This window comes from Mustela putorius, unplaced genomic scaffold (assembly GCF_011764305.1).
Source record: "Mustela putorius furo isolate JIRA1106 unplaced genomic scaffold, ASM1176430v1.1 tig00003983_pilon_pilon_pilon, whole genome shotgun sequence".
Taxonomy (NCBI): Eukaryota; Metazoa; Chordata; class Mammalia; order Carnivora; family Mustelidae; genus Mustela; species Mustela putorius.
Window position 1 is genome coordinate 9398807 of NW_025422123.1, and position 15864 is coordinate 9414670.

General features: G+C 45.0%; 1 protein-coding gene across 3 annotated transcripts in view; it reads left to right on the top strand.

The window, feature by feature from the left end:
• BICRAL (BICRA like chromatin remodeling complex associated protein) overlaps positions 1 to 15864 on the top strand; it is a 108301-nt gene that overhangs the window by 2456 nt on the left and 89981 nt on the right. For 2 of the 3 annotated variants that reach the window (XM_045071188.1, XM_045071189.1), the window contains exons 2-3: positions 5877 to 6010; positions 12005 to 12093. The gene's annotated coding sequence lies outside the window, so the exon portion shown is untranslated. The remainder of the gene's footprint in view (positions 1 to 5876; positions 6011 to 12004; positions 12094 to 15864) is intronic. The other variant, XM_045071190.1, reaches the window with a different exon arrangement.

Sequence of the window (15864 nt, forward strand, 5' to 3'; positions counted from 1 at the left end):
TTCAGTGTGCATCCTTGAAAGGGATCCCAAGTCCTGAGAGGGGAGGGCCTATTCCAATGCCGGGAGACAGGGTGATTTCATGACAACAATGTGACATGTGGCAAAAGGCAAACAGCACAAGAACTCTGAATCCTACTTTCAAAATTTCAAAGAGCTTGTGAATCAAGGACTGCTTTTCTCTTTGAGACATCTTGAAAGACTCCTAAAGTGTTCCAGACTTCAAAAATTACTTAACAAACATTTATGGTTTATGATTCTGTTGTGAGATTGATTTTTTAACATCTTCAAAATTTCAAACCTAGTAAGAGGGACAGTGAAGGGGGTGGGTTCTCATCACCCGAGCTTCAAGTTACCAACTGACAGCCTGGTTTCTTCCAAAACTCTGGCCACTTACACACCCCATCCCCCTAATTATTTTACAGCAAATCCTAGACATTGTATGATTTCATCTTTTACAATCTGTGAGTATTTCAGTATGTCTCAAAAGGATGAGGACTGCCTTTTTAAAACATGACCTACATACCATCACCACATTCCCGAAACATAGTGAAGTTTCCTTATTATCAGAGTTCCAGTCTGTATTCATATTTCCTTGATTATGCTATAATTTCCTCCCTTTTAAGTTACTTATTGACTAAGGATCCCAAAAAGTTCCACACAATGTGTCTAGTTGATCTGTTCCTTCAGTTACTTTAATCACTTCTAAAGCCACCCCCATGCCTGAGCAATTGTTGCGTTGGAAGAGCCTGATCATTTGTTCAGTAGAGTTTCTCCCTGTCTGGATGTTGCCGGTCGCATCTCCATACCGTATTGGATGCTAAGTATTTGTTGTATTCACTTGATCTTTTCATATCATTAGTGAATGTTTATGTATTAGTATGCCAAAGAAAATGAGAACATTTCAGCTCAAGAAGCAGTCTTCAGTTACGGCCAGACAGCCAGGAATAAGGCCTTTTGCTGTTCTGTGGAATTTAGCAGAGACCCGGTGTGGATGGGAGATACCAGGCAAACAAAGAGGTCCAGGCCCTGTTTTCTAGTAGCTGCATTCCAAAAAGGAGGTAACATCTTTCAGCAAATATTGACTATATAGCAGATATAAAGCATTCATTAAAGAGCTCTACATGCCAAATATTTAACATTAGGCAAATTTCCCAACTTAGTTGCTGACTTTCCTGACCCGGAAAGACGACAGCATGTCCTTGGCATGTGCTGTCCTTGCAAAGGCTCCAGGTTGGTCTGGGAAGCTCGACCGGAGCAGCCCCTTCCTTCCACCTCTGCCCCTAGCTCTCCTCGCCTTCAACCCCCTTCAGTTTTCTGGAACGCTTTTCATCATTGTACACCCAAGGCCATTTTTGAATCTAGCCTCAGTTTATGAAGCACTTGCTGAGCCCCCTGCTGAGCCCACAGACCCCTTCAGGCTGCCAAGGTGAATAAAGACAGGGTCCCTTTCCTCCTTGAGGAGGGCTAACTGGGCCAATAATGGCACAAACATGTAAAAGTGTAACAGTGACATCTGACAACAGTTACAGAAGAAAGAGGAACAGTGAGTGCTGCCAGGGGGAGGTTTGACCTTGTTGGGGAGATCAGTGAAGACTTCTGTGGGGCTTAAGTGAGGCTGGAAGGGTGAGTAAGCGTAAGAAATGAGTAAGCACTGCAAAGTATCTTCTAGATGTATGGGCTCATGGAGTCACTGCTGACTTTCTGGAGAAAATTCCAGAGGACTGCTGTGGGCAGTAGACTTGGGCGGGGTGGGGGTGATGGTGGTAATGGAGCTAGTGACAAACACAGATAACTCTTTGGAGAAGTTCTCCTGCGAAGGGGAAGGACAGTAACTGGGGGATAGGAGGAGGCCAGTGAGAGGTTTTTGTTTTTTTTACAAAGAAACATAAGGTTCATAGTAGAAGGGTCTTGAAAAGGCTAGGTAGGGGGAGTGGGTCCCAAAGCACAGGCACGGGTACAAGGATCCATCCTAAATAGAGCAACATTGCAATGTTGTTGTTTAAACTTTTTATTGTTGCATGTTTTCCAACATACACAAACTATTTGACCTCAGCCCACAGTAACAGATGCATGGTAATCGAAACAGAGGCTGTAAGAAACAGTAAATACGCTTACAATGTACACTAGATACTATTTTCTGTTCTACTTACTGCATTTCAGAAATACTAATCAAGGCCCCCTAAATTAAACTGCATTTTTTTTTAAAATGCTGTATCAGCAGGAGAGGGTGCAGCTGTAGGTAAATTTGTATGTTTGGTAATCAGCAGCTGAGTCGGATGGTTTCTGTGTTCTCTATAAAGGAGGCAGTGAGGTCCTCTGCTGGATATGGGAGGGAAGGGTTGGGCTTCTCTATAAGTGTGGGTAAGGTTTGAAAGCTTTGGGGGGGGGGGCGCCTGGGTGGCTCAGTGGGTTAATCCTCTGCCTTCAGCTCAGGTCATGATCTCAGGTCCTGGGATGGAGAACCACATCAGGCTCTCTGTTCAGCAGGGGGCCGACTCCCCTCCGCCCCCCGCCTGCCTCTCTGCCTACTGTGGTCTCTCTCTCTGTGTCTAATAAATAAATAAAATCTTTTTTTAAAAAAAAAAAGAGAAAGAAAGAAAGAAAGCTTTGTGGGAAGAGGATCAGTATGTTGCCCAGAGAAGTGAGGCTGGGTGGTGTAGATTATCAGCACTCGGAGAATGAATGAGGGAATGACTGAGAACCTCCCAGAGACCAACTCAGGGAAGGGACATGGGGTGTGGGGTAGGCCCCAGGGAAGAAGCTGGTGTTGAGAGCCTGACCCTCAGAAGGCAGGGAATCCACGTAAAGCAACTTTTCCAGAAGAGTCTGAGGCTTGTCACCTGCAGTCCTTGGTTAATTCCGCATAAGACTCTTCAGGAAGTTCTATCATGGAGTGCCTGGGTAGTTCAGTTAAGTGCCTAACAGGCTCAGGTCATCATGGGGGGTGGCTACCCACATCAGACTCCCTCCTCTCCTTCTGCTCTGCTTCCTCCCCTCTCCCCCACTCCCCCTGTGTGTGCTCTCTCTCTCAAATAAATAAAATCTTAAAAAAAAAAAAAAAGAAGAAGAAGAAGAAAAGAAAAAGAAAGTTCTGTCACTTCCCAGGAGCCCCACTGCCTGTCAGCAGATGAGCTTACCTCCTCTTCACAGAGGAAAAAGCTCACCAGTTGGGAACCTGAACTTGCCTCCCATCTCAATTATAGTTTGTCTGTGAAGATCCACCTCTTCATCTTTACCTTCTCAACCAAAGCAAAGCCATCCACCTGAGTTTCCATATCCCTTCCCCTTCATGTTTCTGGGACCTCCAGCCACACTCATCCTCTCTTCCTTCAGGATCTTTCCTCTCTCTTCTTCAGCATCTCCTTCCAGCAAGTAGGTTCCCTCAACTTACAACAATTTTCTTTTTGTCCCATCATCCACTTAAGTGGATGCTCTTTCTTCCTTTTCTCTCTCTTTTTTTTTTTTTAAGATTTTATTTATTTATTTGACAGAGAGAGATCACAGGTAGGCAGAGAGGCAGGCAGAGAGAGAGGAGGAAGCAGGCTCCCTGCTGAGCAGAGAGCCTGATGTGCGGCCAATTCGAGGACCCTGGGATCATGACCTGAGCTGAAGGCAGAGGCTTAACCCCCTGAGCCACCCAGGTGTCCCGGGAGAGAGATAATCTTTTTTTTAAAAGATTTTATTTATTTATTTGACAGAGATCACAAGTAGACAGAGAAGCAGGCAGAGAGAGAAGAGGAAGCAGGCTCCCTCTGAGCAGAGATCCTGATGCAGGCCTCGATCCCAGGACTCTGGGATCATGACCTGAGCTGAAGGAAGAGGCTTTAACCCACTGAGCCATCCAGGCGCCCTGAGAGAGAGAGAATCTTAAGCAGGCTCTACACCCCGCACAGAGCCTGGTGTGGGGCTCAATCTCATGACCCTGGGATTGTGATCTGAGCTAAAATCAAGAGTTGGATGCTTAATCAAGTGAGCCACCCAGGCGCCCCTACAGTGTTCTATTTTTTAAGAACAATTTTTGGGGTATAGGTAATTAGGTTTATTTTCCCCCCAGCTTTGCGGCCATTTAATTTGGTATATAACATTGTGTGAGTTTAAGCATACAGCATGATGGTTTGATATACATATGTGTGTATTGCAAAGTAACCACCACAAGAGTTAGTTAATATATCCATCATTTCACATAGTTACCTTTCATGTGTGTGTCCGGTGAGAACTTTTAAGATCTACTCTCACAGCAACTTTCAATACACAATACAGTGTTGTTAACTATAGCCACTGTGCTGTACGTCACATCTCCAGAACCTATTCATCTTATGACTGGAAGTTTGTACTTTTTTTTTTTTTTTAAGATTTTATTTATTTATTTGAGATAAAATGAGAGGGAAAGAGAGAGAAAGAGCACAAGCAGGGGAAGCAGCAGGCAGAGGGAGAAGCAGACTTCTTTCTAAGCAGGGAGCCCCATGCAGGACTCGACCCCAGGACTCCAGGATCATGACCTGAGCCAAAGGCAGACGCTTAACCAACTGAGCCACTCAGGCACCCCTGGAAGTTTGTACGTTTTGACCATCTTCACCCATCCCTCCACAATCCCTTGCTCCTGGCAACCACCAGCCTACTCCCTTTTTCTATGAGTTTGGTTTTAACCACAGACTTTTGAAACCATAATCTACATATGCTATGTCTACATTTGCTATGTCTTAAAACCATAATCTACATTTCTCGATTGTCGTCCCTCCTTAGCCCCTTCTCATCTGACTTCTGCCTCTGTCACTTTATTTGAATGCGAGATTGCTCTCTTCCCCTCTAACTTCAAACCCGATGCTGTTTGCAGCTCAAAGAGCTGAGTACCTCTTTTCGAAGCACAGCTCCTGGTTTTTAGTTCTGTGTCTGTCTCTTATCACTGCTGCTTCTTGTCTCCTTCATAGACTTCTCTCTGCCCACCCGTTAAATACCCGTGAAGTCAGGATTCTCTCCCGGTACCCCCTCCTCATCCTTCTCGCCTCCTTGGCCACCTTACCTTCTCCTAAGACTCCTGTCCACATGCTGACCACCTCTCCATTCCCTGCCTCCTCCACCTCTCTCCTAAGCCTGACCCTGAACTGCCAACACCCTTCTAGCAATTGCCAAGTCACTATTTACTGTCCTCGGAACTATCTTCTATCCAAAATACCTCATCTTAATAAAACAAACAAAAAATACCCCATCTGAAGTAGAGGGCCTAAAATGAAATCCTCTGTGCCCCAGTGATACTCTTTTTCTCCTCTATGTAAGTTTCGAGTCTTTGTTGCTGCATAACCATCCCAAAACTTAATGGCTTAAAATAACAATAATTTATTATTTCTCACAATTCTGTGGGCTCAGCTGGGGCTGGAGTGTTCAAGATAGCCTCCCTCCCACGTCTGGGTCCTTAGTGCTAGCTGTTGCCTGGTGTACCTAGCTTCTCCTGGTGGTCTCTCCCTTATGCTTGGTCTCTTAGCCTGTGGTGGTTGAACTTCAACTTTGCATGGTGCCTGACTTCCAAAGGGGTATAAGCAGAGGCCACTAGGCCCATTTAGGCTTGGACCAAATCGGTACAGTGTCACTTCTAGTGCATTCTTTTGGTCAAAGCAAATCACAAAGCCACCGCAGATTCAAGGGGAGGAGAAACAGACTCCGCCTCCTGGTGGGTGGGGCCGGAGGCCTCTAGAGAGAGATGGAAGGAATGGGCCACCATCTTCGAGGGTAATCCGCCATGCTATATAATAGAAATTGTTCTGCTAACTCTTACATGACATTCACCATGTGCCAGGCAGTGGCTGAACATTTACATGTATTATCTTATTTAGTCTTAACATTCCTGCGAGGTAGGAACTACTGCTGTCTCCATTTAACAGACGAACAATTGAAGAAATGACAGTGATTTCCTCAGGACCAAGACCTAGCAAGTGGCAGAGCTAAGATTTGAGCCATCCTGGTTCCCGAGTCCAAGCTTCTAACACCACCCGACTGTGCTCCCAACGCCACATCGGTAAGCTCCCAAGCAGAAGGTGACGGTGCCTCATTCTCCCTCCCGGGGCCTCACAGCTGCAAGTCTCTCTCTCAGTTCTGGGCACCCCCCTCATCTTCTTCTCCCTGGGCTATTGTTCTAGACTCCCAGCTGGTTCCCTACCCAGTGCCACCTGGCGTTCCCCCAGCCCTCCAAGCCTCAGATAGTGACTGCCCTAAAACCCAACTGTTGAAGTTACTTCACTTCAAACTTCTGCTGCCTCCCTATTGTCCAGTACTGTTCCAATTCCTTAGTGCTGTTACCAGGCCCTTCTCAGCCTGTTCCAAGTGTACCTCCTCTGCCTCCTCTCCCACCAGTGCCACACCACACTCGCCATAACACCAGCACACCATGCTCACCCACTTCTACTTACTCGGCTGCACTTAGTCAGACCCAACCATGTGCTAGGCACTCTGCAAGGTGCTGAACACACAGACAGGGCCCCCCTCTGAGTTTACAGCCTAAGTGAGGGATACAGACAATGTGGTGGGATGATACACCCTCTAATGGGGGGAATCCTGGGTGCTAAGATCACCCACAGTAACCTAATCCAGACCAGAGGAATGGGGTGGGTAAGGGGGTGTCTTTTAGAAAATCTAAGCTGAATCTTGAAAAATGAGTGAGATCTAACTTGGAGAAGTGGGGGAAAGAAATCACTTATCACTCCTTTCTGTGGATATTCCTGGAGCACCAGCTATGATCTGGGTACCGTTCTAGGTGCTGGAAATACAACAGTGAGAAAGACAAGAAGTCCCTAGCCTTATGGCCAGGAAGCTAGGAGAGTTCCAGTGCCTCTAGCAATAGAGACATGGCAGTAAACCCGGACGTGAGAAAAAGATGTGTTCAATGAGAGCAGTGCCCTCTGCCCTGGCTGCACATTGGTAGTCCTGGGAGGAATCCCTGGGAATGGGACTTTGGCACTGGTGTTTTTTTTGTTGTTATTTTTTAAAAATTATATCTATTTATTTGACAGACAGAGACCACAAGTAGACAGAGAGGCAGAGAGAGAGGGGGAAGCAGGCTCCCTGCTGAGCAGAGAGCCTCATTCGGGGCTCGATCCCAGGACCCTGGGATTGTGGCCTGAGCCAAAGGCAGAGGCTTAACCCACTGAGCCACCCAGGCACCCCGACACTGGTGTTTTATAAAGCTCTCCATGTGGTCCTAGTGGGCAGCCAGGGTTGTAAGCCACCCTGTTTTAGGACCTGCAGCACATTAAAGCTGTAAGTGATCAGAGTTGAGCTTGGTGTAGTGAGCCGAGGCCAGACCACCAGGGGTCTCGAAGTTTGGGCTTAACATTGAAGTGACTAGGAACTGGGGAAGGATTCTGACAGGATAATGACAGATGCAGATCACTTTTTCCTCCCCACCGTCCCTTAAGAAAGAATCGGGCTGGATGCTCTATGTGGAATGGATTCTCTTGGAACAAAAGTAACCTGATAACCAGTTTGGAGGCTGTCTCTGGAGCCAAGGAGAAGCGGAGGTCCCAGGCTACGATGAGGAGTGAAGAGAGAGAAGGAAGGGGGTAACATATGAGAGATTTAGGAGACTACACAGGACTCTGACTCACTGGAGGTGAGGGATAAAGGAGGGCAGAGAGTTGTGGAAGGTTTGGGCTTGAGGAGCTGGGTCCGTGGTGATCCTGGTGCGAGAGATAGTGAACCAGGAAGAGCATGTTTGGAGAGCGAGCTGGTGACTCCATTTGGGACCTGCTTCTTGCTTCCTTGTCCTACTGCCTGTGATTCTCTAATCTCCACGTGGGGGCCTTGCCTCCCACCAGACCCATTTTACACACCTCTTCCTGGAAGCCTTTCCAGATTCTGCCTTCCATTGGCTCTGGGTGAATGCCTATCCATTTGTGAGGTCAGTATCTATTTATAGATACGTATTCTATAGCTTGGGCTTCTCCAAGCATGGATGTGTCCTGTTCTAGCTGTCTGCCTAGCACAGTGCCAGCTACACAGGAAGTGCCTGATAGATGTTAAATAGATGAGTTAACAGCTGAAGACGGGCCAGAAGCAAGAGCTCTCCTAGCACTGTGATTAGAAGTTGGAAGGGGCTTCTTGTTCTTATTTCTAGGGAAAGGGACAGACAAAGTCCAGGGCCAGAGGAGGGTATTTGCTGAGCTGATCAGGAAAGAGGCTGAGTTAGAGGCTCCGAAGCTGTTGACTCATAGAAGGAGGGACAGATAGTCAGCTACCTAAATTGTCTTTTGAGTATCATTTCAAATTCTTTTTGTGGCAAAGGCATATACATCTCTAAAAAACTTTCCTGTATCTGTCCTTTCTCTTCCTGTCAGTGAAGTAGAGTGTCGGTAATAAGTGGACAGATCTGAGTTTAAATGCTGATTACTAGCTCTGTGACCCTGAGCATAATGCACAACCTCTCTGAGCTCAGTTTCCTCCAATTGTGAAGTGGAGATAAAGAAAAATATATTTCCCCCAGGATTGTTGTGATGTTAAGTAATGTGTGGGAAAAGTACCAACTATTGGGCAGACCTGTGGTAGACCGTCAGCTATTGCCAGTTCTCTTTCTGCCTGCCAGTTGCTGGACCTTTGTGCCAGAACATTTCTCAGTCCTCAAGGTGAGTAGTAGAAGCAGAATTTGCTAGGTGCATTATATACTGTCTCATAAAGGGCCCTTTACTGTCCAGGGTTTCTGCAATTCTGGGGATATTTGGGCATATGCTACATGTAAGTAGTCCTGCAAAAGAAAACGAGAGAATCCCAGGAAGAGAGACCTGCGCAAGCTCTGACAAATCCTTGAATATATCAGGATAAAACCTGGCTTATAGTTGAAGGGAAAAATAAGGATATGTGGTGATTCTTTTTTCTTGACAATTAATTCAGTTTAAAGAATTATATTAATAGAGCATATCATTTTTCTTTTTTTTTTCTTTTTTTTTAAGTATTTCTTTTATGACAGCCTTTCTATCTATGAAATCTTTACCTTGGGGAACCACTGATCTTACCTCACTTTATAAATAAGGGAGTGTCAAACAGTTGTATGTTATGTAATACTAATGGAATGTGTCATATTTTCCCAAACTCTAAACTCTTTGACTGTAGACATCCTAAGGACTGTGGTTGTATCTACTGTTTTTTGGATCCCATAATCCCAGAATATGGCACCATGCCTAGCATGGGAGGCTGACAATAATTATCTGTTGGAGGAATAAATGAATTGTTCAGCCCAGGCACTCTAGAATTCTAGGGATTTATTTGTAGTTTTCAAGGTCCAAAAGCCAATTTATTTAGTTTTTTAAGATTATTTATTTATTTATTTGACAGACAGAGATCACAAGTAGGCAGAGAGGCAGGCAGAGACAGAGAGAGTGGGAAGCAGGCTCCCCGCTGAGCAGAGAGCCCAATGTGGGGCTCGATCCCAGGACCTTGGGATCATGACTTGAGCGGAAGGCAGAAGCTTTAACCCACTAAGCCACCCAGGCGCCCCGAAAAACCAATTTATTTTTTATCATGTATGTGTATAAACTTACTATTTAAATTTTAGTTAGTTAGCATACAGTGTAATATTAGTTTCAAGTGTACCATATAGTGGTTCAGCACTTCCATACAACAGCCCACAGCTGGTGCTCATCACAACACAAGCCCTCCTTAATCCTCCCACCCAGCTGCCCTCTGGTAGCCATCAGTGTGTTCTCTAAGGTTAAGAGTCTGTTTCTTGGATTGCCTCTCTCTCTCTTTCTGTCCCTTTGCTCATTCATATGTGAGTAAAATCATAAGGTATTTGCCTTTCTCTGACTGACTTATTTCACTTAGCATTGTACTCACTAGTGATAATTCACCCCAAATGGCAAGTTTACTTTTTTTTTTTTGGCTGAGTAATATCCCACTGTATATATACCACATCTTCATTCTTTCATCAGTTGATGAACACTTGGGCTATTTCCACAGTTTGGCTGTTGTAGATAATGCTGCTGCAAATGTCAGGGTGCTTATATCCCTTTGAATTAGTATTTTTTTATTCTCTGAATAAAAATACCTAGTAGTGCAATTGCTGGATCAGAGGGTAGTTCTGGTTTAACTTAAAAAAAAAAAAAAAAGATATGGGACGCCTGGGTGGTTCAGTTGATTAAGCGGCTGCCTTCGGCTCAGGTCGTAATCCCAATGTCCTGGGATCAAGCCCTGCATCGGGCTCCCTGCTCAGTGGGGAGTCTACTTCTCCTTCTCCCTTTGCCATCCCCCATGCTTGTGCTCTCTCCCTGACAAATAAATAAATAAATCTTAAAAAAAAAAAAAAAAGAAGGAGAGGAAGAGAGAATCTCAAGTAGACTGCCCACTGAGCATGGAACCCAACTCAGAGCTCTATCCCATGACCCTGAGATCATGACCTAAGCCAAAATCAAGACTCAGAAGCTTAACGGACTGGGCCACCCAGGCTTGCCTCTATTCTTAACTTTTTGAGAAACCTCCATCGTGTTTTCCAGAGTGGCTGCAGTAGTTTGCATAGAATCTGAGTTGCTAATGGTATTTGTTTTTATTCATGGAGCCAGTACACTCTGTGAGAGACCCTGTTCTCTATTGCCCAGCAGGGCAGGTGCTCAGCGAGTGATTGAGCCTCTGGCCATGTAGAGATCAGACATAGCCAAGAAAAGATAACCTGAGAACCTGAATGGTAGCAGGAGCCACCATGTACTTCCCTTATATTATCTCCCTTAATCTCCGTGGTAACCTTGCCAGGACCTGTTTGTGCTGTATGTCATAATTTGAAGCAACGATTTTAAGATTGTTTAAAAGATATTGCTGAATTGTAATCCCTGAACAGATATGTTTTAAATACAGACTGTGAGGGGGGCGGTGAGAGGTGGAGGTAACTTTTCTGCTTCAGTTTCTTTCTTTCTTCAGTGTAAAGAGAATAGTGCGACCCACAAGGTTTTGAGATTGTTTAAAAGTTTTTGTTGAAGTGTTCATTTACTAAGATCAAATACTTGTAAAGTGTCCTGGAAGTTGAAAGTTAAATAAGAAGCAAAAAGTTTACTCTTTGTCAACTCTTCTGCCTGGAATTTTTAAGGCCCCCTTCTTTAGTGGGATTTCATTATTTGCCATAAAATGATACTTTTCTGTGAAATACTATAAACTACTGTTTCCATGTCATATGTTCCAATGCAGTAAGATCATGAAATCCATTTAGTGGATGGTGGTCTTTTAAAAATGACAAAAGAGGGGCATCCGGCTGGCTCAGTTGGTAGACCTTGTGACTAAGTTCAAGCCCCATGTTGGGTGTAGAGATTACTTAAAAATAAAATATTTTTTTTTTAAGATTTTATTTATTTATTTGACAGAGAGAGATGACAAGCAGGCAGAGAGGCAGGCAGAGAGAGAGGAGGAAGCAGGCTCCCGGCCGAGCAGAGAGCCCGATGCGGGGCTCGATCCCAGGACCCTGGGATCATGACCTGAGCCGAAGGCAGCGGCTTAACCCACTGAGCCACCCAGGCGCCCCAAAAATAAAATCTTTAAAAAAAAAAAATGTTGGGTGGGGTGCCTGGGTGGCTCAGTGGGTTGGGCTTCTGCTTTCGGTTCAGGTCATGATCCCAGAGTCCTGGGATCAAGCCCCACCCCACATCAGGCTCTCTGCTCCGCGGGGAGCCTGCTTCCCTTTCTCATTCTCTGCCTGCCTCTCTGCCTACTTGTGTTCTCTGACTATCAAATAAATAAATAAAATCTTTAAAAAAAAAATGTTGGGTGCTCGGGTGGCTTAGTTGGCTAAGCGTCTGCCTTTGGTTCAGGTCGTGATCTGAGGGTCCTGGGATCAGGTCCCATGTCAGGCTCCCTGCTCAGCTCTACCTCTTCCCCCAACCCCGCTCATGGTCTCTCAAATAAATAAATAAATAAATAATCTTTTTAAAAATGTCAAAAAGATGTCAGTGCATTGTGTTGCATAAATGAGTTTATATTACATGTGTATGTTTTTATGGATATATAACATGACTTGCAAGATAAAATGTATTTCTTTTTATAGGTTACAGTCAAAAAAGTTTGACAAGATGGTTTTGTTGGGGCGCCTGGCCAGCTCAGTCGGTAGACCTTGTGACTCTTGATCTTGCAGTGGTGAGTCCAAGCCCCACATTGTGTGGAGCCTTAAAAAAAAAAAAAAAAAAAAAAAATATATATATATATATATATATATATATATATATATTTAAAAGAAAAGATAAAATGGTTTAGTGAATGATGCCTTGACATTATGGTGTTCAAAAGTATACTTTGGCATGGGTGAAGGGACATTGTGTCATTATGAAGAGATAACAGTAAGGAAAAATGGATACTGAGCTAATTCCTACAAAACATCTTCTTAGGTGGGAACCTGTTGGTGCCACTCGTGCTTCCTACTCCTTCCATTTGGAAAAATGCTGGAAGGCTCCCTCATAAAAAGTGAAAAATTTGGAGGAGGGAACAATGGCACATAAAGTTTGGGAATGAGTGTGAAACAGGCTACAGTGTGAAACATTTCTGCCTCTAATAGTTGTGAGTTTTACTCTCTGGAAGGGGCCCTGTCATGTAGTAACTTGAAATGTGCTGAGGCACGAATGTGAGTACATCCTAGTTGGCCTGTGGGTAGAGAAACAGTCCTTTATTTAGCTCATAAGGGAGCCACACCCCCTGCCCTCCATCATCTCCATTTTTTCTATTCTTTGGGTCTTTTTTTTTCAAGATTTATTTTTATTTTGTGGGGGGAGAGGTGGAAAGAGAGAATCTGAAGCAGACTCCCCACTGAGCAAGGAGCCTCACGTGGGGCTCGATCCCACAACCCTGAGATCATAACCTTAGCCGAAACCAAGAGTCGGCCGCTTCACCATCTGAGCCATCCAGGCGGCCCTCTATTCTTTAAGGGCATAATTCCCATAAGGTAATAAAAATTTTATTCTGTCTGGAGAATGACCATGAAGTGAAAGGCGAAGCTTGGTGTAACTGGAGATGTAAAGACCCAGTGAGGAAGACAGCTTCTTGACAAAGCTGCCATTTCCCAGAAAGCCAGAGTCACTACAAGTGTCCTTGTGTTCCCCAAGCTGGCAACTCCTGGAGGTCTCTGGAGGTTGCTCAGGCCGTGCCCTATGTTTTGCTGCCTTTGTAGAGCCTGTGGGGTGAGCACGATTTGAGACGGTATTCATTTACTGTATATCCTATGAAAGACAGAGACTTAGTGTGTAGGAATTTTCATGTTTGTTTAAAAAGAGGAACAATTCTATGTTCTATGGGCTATTTTTGGTTTTTGCTTATTGATCAGTGTTTCTTCTTCAACGGCTTTGGAATGACTGTGTAAAGTTCTCTGAGACAACCTGAAGTGGTTATGCTCTTTAGGATTCCACGTTGTCTGTCTCTGGTTTGCTGAGAGCTGAGGCCTTCACACAGCTCTGGAGGGATAGAGGAACACCTGGGGGACAGGACAGGGGTTGTCAGTGGATAAATCAGGACCAGTTTCTGCTTCTGCCTTCACGTGTGGATGCTGACTCTTTTGAAAGAATTACAATAAAGTCACTGATGGGTCGACTCATGTGCCCTTTCTCTAAAAGGTATAAACTGGATAGCTGAAGCGGGGAGGGATCACCCCCTCCCTATTCTCCAGTGTTTCAACCTGAAGCTAGCATTCTGTAATGTGCCTGTGAGTCACAGATACAAGGTAGAAATAGGGAAAGAGAGGAAAGGGGGAGAAGCAAGTTAGTTTATCAGGAAATTGTAGCTCCTTCTTTATTTAAAAAAAAAAAAATGGGGGCTGGGATTCAGTCATTTTTGCACCATTGATGTCACCAGGAGCCTGCTTCTGCTCTCCCAGCTCTGCATAGTGAGGCTAGGTGACCCCTTACCTAAATGTGATTAGGTCCGGGGAGAACTTGTCTCTACTACCCCAACTGACTATAATCAAATTTGGTGACCATTTGTGGAGTGCCTGGTCCCTCCTAACAACAGCTAGGTGCCCTGATACAGTAAATGCTCAATAAATGTTCCTTTAGCATGGAACATTGATGAAGATGCTCTGGTTGGTCCTGGGGTTGGGGGGTGCTGCAAACGAGGAAAGCATAGTCCTCACCTCCTTGAGGCTCATGATCTGGGGATGAACATGAAGATGATTAATTACAAGTCAAGCCAACTGCAGTTTGTGTTATAAAGGAAGGAGGAAGAGGAAGTTCTTTGGGAGTACAGTGGGAAGAGGGAAGAGGCCAGAGAGAGGGCTGAGGGAAAGTGAGCAGGAAGGGGAGCTACCAATAGTATTTGCAGAACATGGCGTAAACACCATGTGTGAAGAGCGGAGAGCCGTCAGAGGGAACAGAGAGGGAGGTGGTGAACCATGGGCTGGAGCCCACCTTCATCATTCCAGTGGCACCGGGCCCCATGCCGGTTTTGAGCAGGGAGTGAGGCACTGGATTTGTGTATTAAGAAGAGAAGTTGAAGAGAATGGATTGGAGCAGGGGCCGCTGAAATGGTTCGTTGGCTAAGTGACAGGGCTTGACCGAGGCCAGTGGAAATGAAGTGAAGGTCACTCAAGAATGATTTGTACCCAAAAGGCAGTCTGTGAATTTATAATGGGCATGAGCCTACCCAACCACTGGAGTGATTAGGTCAGTTGGCCAGAACACAACTTTTAAAATTGAAGTACATTAATAATCAAAGGATTACTTGGTGAAAATGGAGCGAAGGCAGAAGGAGTTGGATGGTCTGAAAGGACCTTTTACACAATCCGTAGCTGTTGCTGTAGAGCAGTAATAATGAAGCTTAGTGGGATACTTGGCCTGCTGGAGTGGAAGGAGCTGCTACGCTGGACAGCGCCCTGGAGAGGCTGCTGGGCAGCATACCCGAGGCTCTTTTGGTTGCAAGAGAGGGAATTCACTCATAGGAGAGCAAGTAAAATGAGGAATAATTCTAAAGAACAGTCTTCCAATCCAAATGCTAGAAAGGCAGCCAGGCCTCATGGGGCTTACAATATCAGCAGGCATTTTCTCCAACCCTCTTCCTTCCCTCCACCCCTAGTGAGAATCCCTTCCCCCTGATGCAGTGGCCTTCCTGTTCCCACCCACTGGCATGGGCCCCATTGTAACTGCTCCAAAATGGCGGCCATGACCCTTAGTCTTTCCAGCCATATCATCTGCTCCCCACAGCTGAGCCAGTTTCTGTGTCCCAGGTACTAACATGAGCAGAGAGGGTCCAATTGGTCCAGGTTGGGTCATGGGCCTTTCCCTAATTAGGCTGAAGATGTGAGGTGATAGATTGTTGGAGAAAAGAACAAAATGATACTAAACAATGGGTAACTCTAGTATGCTGGTATAAATGTTCAGCTCTTCCAGACTTTATGAATAACCCAATGTATTAGTCTTGTATGGCTGTATAACAAAGTGTCTTATAATGTATCAGTTTAGTTGGGTTATGGACATTGGGGAGGGTATGTGCTATGGTGAGTGCTGTGAAGTGTGTAAACCTGGCAATTCACAGACCTATACCCCTGGGGCTAATAATACATTTTATGTTAAAAAAATTTTTTTGAAAAAAAAAAAGAAAAATAATAATTTAACAGTTTGGGATGCCTCAGTGGTTCAGTTGGTTAAGCATCTGCCTTCAGCTCAGGTCATGATCCTAGGGTCCTAGGATCGAGTCCCACATCGGGCTCCCTGCTCAGCAGGGAGCCTGCTTCTCCCTCTGCCTGTCACTCCCCCTGCTTGTGCTGCTTGCTCTCACTCTCTCTCACTGACAAGTAAAATCTCTAAAAAAAATTTAGCAGTTTCTTTTTATTTTTTAATTTTTAAAAAAGATTTTTTTAATTGGCAGAGAGAGAAACAGCTAGGGAGGGAACACAAGCAGGGGAAGTAGGAGAGGGAGAAGCAGGCTTCC